Source organism: Styela clava, chromosome 13 (genome assembly GCF_964204865.1).
Source record: "Styela clava chromosome 13, kaStyClav1.hap1.2, whole genome shotgun sequence".
In the NCBI taxonomy this organism is placed as follows: Eukaryota; Metazoa; Chordata; class Ascidiacea; order Stolidobranchia; family Styelidae; genus Styela; species Styela clava.
Window position 1 is genome coordinate 16,210,001 of NC_135262.1, and position 2,500 is coordinate 16,212,500.

A 2,500-nucleotide genomic window follows, 5' to 3' on the forward strand; every position below is an offset into this window, starting at 1 on the left:
TAGTTGAACACGTCGAGGGGCCGGCGGTGTACGGGACACGCGGTCGCGCCGAGAAAGCTCGGCGACCGCTTCAACTTGGGGCGACGCCCGGCCGTCTTTGCAGAGGCCAGGCGACGGCCCTCGGGTGAGGACGAACGCGACCCTGAGGCAGACGCGGTCCCGGGATTGACCCGAGACCGCAATTCGCGTTCAGAAGGTCGACGTTCAATGTGTTCTGCAATTCACATTACTTCTCGCACTTGGCTGCGTCCTTCATCGACTCGCGAGCCGAGTGATCCACCGTTAAGAGTCGTCCTCGACGTTTCGCCCGGCGCCGAAGCGCGCGGACGTCACACTGTGGGATCGACCACAAAACCACCACCGACAACAACTGCACAAAAACACCAACAAACGGCGCCGAGCGACCGCCGGGCTGGGCCGGCGGCACATCGAGCGCGGTGCCCAGAAGCCACCATCGCACTCGGCTGCCTTGCTATGCCAACGTGTTACGTGTGTCGCACGGGGCGGAACCCCGATTGACGGCCGCCCTCTCGGCGGCACCCAAAGACAATTCAGTGCGCGGTCGGCCGGGGCCTACCACCACCTTCGGTAATGATCCTTCCGCAGGTTCACCTACGGAAACCTTGTTACGACTTTTACTTCCTCTAAATGATCAAGTTTGATCGTCTTCTCGACACGCCGACGCGGCCGTTGCCAGCCGCGACGGGGCCGATCCAAGGATCTCACTAAACCATTCAATCGGTAGTAGCGACGGGCGGTGTGTACAAAGGGCAGGGACGTAATCAACGCAAGTTGATGACTTGCGCTTACTGGGAATTCCTCGTTCAAGGGAAACAATTGCAAGTCCCTATCCCAATCACGAATGAGGTTCAACGGGTTACCCGGACCTTTCGGCCTAGGTTAGACACTCGCTGCTTCACTCAGTGTAGCGCGCGTGCGGCCCCGGACATCTAAGGGCATCACAGACCTGTTATTGCTCAATCTCGTGTGGCTAAACGCCACTAGTCCCTCTAAGAAGTTAGACGCCGACCGAGAAGGTCGCGTAACTATTTAGCATGCCAGAGTCTCGTTCGTTATCGGAATTAACCAGACAAATCGCTCCACCAACTAAGAACGGCCATGCACCACCACCCACAGAATCAAGAAAGAGCTCTCAATCTGTCAATCCTACCTGTGTCCGGGCCGGGTGAGTTTCCCCGTGTTGAGTCAAATTAAGCCGCAGGCTCCACTCCTGGTGGTGCCCTTCCGTCAATTCCTTTAAGTTTCAGCTTTGCAACCATACTTCCCCCGGAACCCAAAGACTTTGGTTTCCCGGAAGCTGCCGGAAAGGTCGTCATGGTAACGCCTCCCGATCGCTAGTTGGCATCGTTTATAGTCAGAACTAGGACGGTATCTGATCGTCTTCGAACCTCTGACTTTCGCTCTTGATTAAAGAAAACATTCTTGGCGAATGCTTTCGCAGTAGTTCGTCTTCCGCCGATCCAAGAATTTCACCTCTAACGGCAGAGTACGGACGCCCCCGTCTGTCCCTCTTAATCATTACCTCGTGCTCCGAAAACCAACAAAATAGAACCGAGGTCCTATTCCATTATTCCATGCAACACTATGCAGGCGAACAGCCTGCTTTGAACACTCTAATTTTTTCAAAGTAAACTTATCGGCCACCGCCGACACTCAGTCAAGAGCACCGACGGAGAACCGAAGGTGAGGCGAACGCAACCAGTGACACGCCTTGCGACGGACCGGCGGCGCTCGCCCAAAATCCAACTACGAGCTTTTCAACCGCAACAACTTTAGCATACACTGTTGGAGCTGGAATTACCGCGGCTGCTGGCACCAGACTTGCCCTCCAATGGATACTCGTTAAGAGTTTTAGGATGTACTCATTCCAATTACAGGGCCTCGTTAGAGTCCTGTATTGTTATTTTTCGTCACTACCTCCCCGTGTCGGGAATGGGTAATTTGCGCGCCTGCTGCCTTCCTTGGATGTGGTAGCCGTTTCTCAGGCTCCCTCTCCGGAATCGAACCCTGATTCCCCGTTACCCGTTATCACAAAGGTAGGCACGTAGCGTACCTTCGACAGTTGATAGGGCAGACACTTGAATGATACGTCGTCGGTGCAGAGACCGTACGATCCGCGTGGTTATCCAGAGTCATCAAACGTCACAGGACGAACCCGGTCGGTTTTGATCTGATAAAAGCGCGCCTCCCGAAGTCGGCGCTTAATGCATGTATTAGCTCTAGAATTACCACAGTTATCCACTTCGCTTACGAGACCAAATAAACCAAGACTGATTTAATGAGCCATTCGCAGTTTCGCTTTACGAGAACTCGTACTTGCACCTGCATGGCTTAATCTTTGAGACAAGCATATCACTACTGGCAGGATCAACCAGATAGCTGCGACAGCTGCGCTCGGCCCTTGCTGGGCCGCCCGGCGCGTGCTCGTCGCATTCGTTTAAGACCGAGGCGATCGCCTGCGGCCGTACTCAGCTTCGAC

General features: G+C 54.6%; 2 non-coding genes across 2 annotated transcripts; both read right to left on the reverse strand.

The window, feature by feature from the left end:
* Positions 1-137: 137 nt before the first annotated feature.
* On the reverse strand, positions 138-291 carry LOC144431479 (5.8S ribosomal RNA). Its single transcript, XR_013480044.1, has one exon. It is a non-coding gene; the product is annotated as a 5.8S ribosomal RNA (ribosomal RNA).
* A 298-nt stretch (positions 292-589) lies between these two features.
* Positions 590-2,399, reverse strand: LOC144431560 (small subunit ribosomal RNA). The gene has a single exon (XR_013480124.1). It is a non-coding gene; the product is annotated as a small subunit ribosomal RNA (ribosomal RNA).
* Between the last annotated feature and the right edge of the window lie 101 nt (positions 2,400-2,500).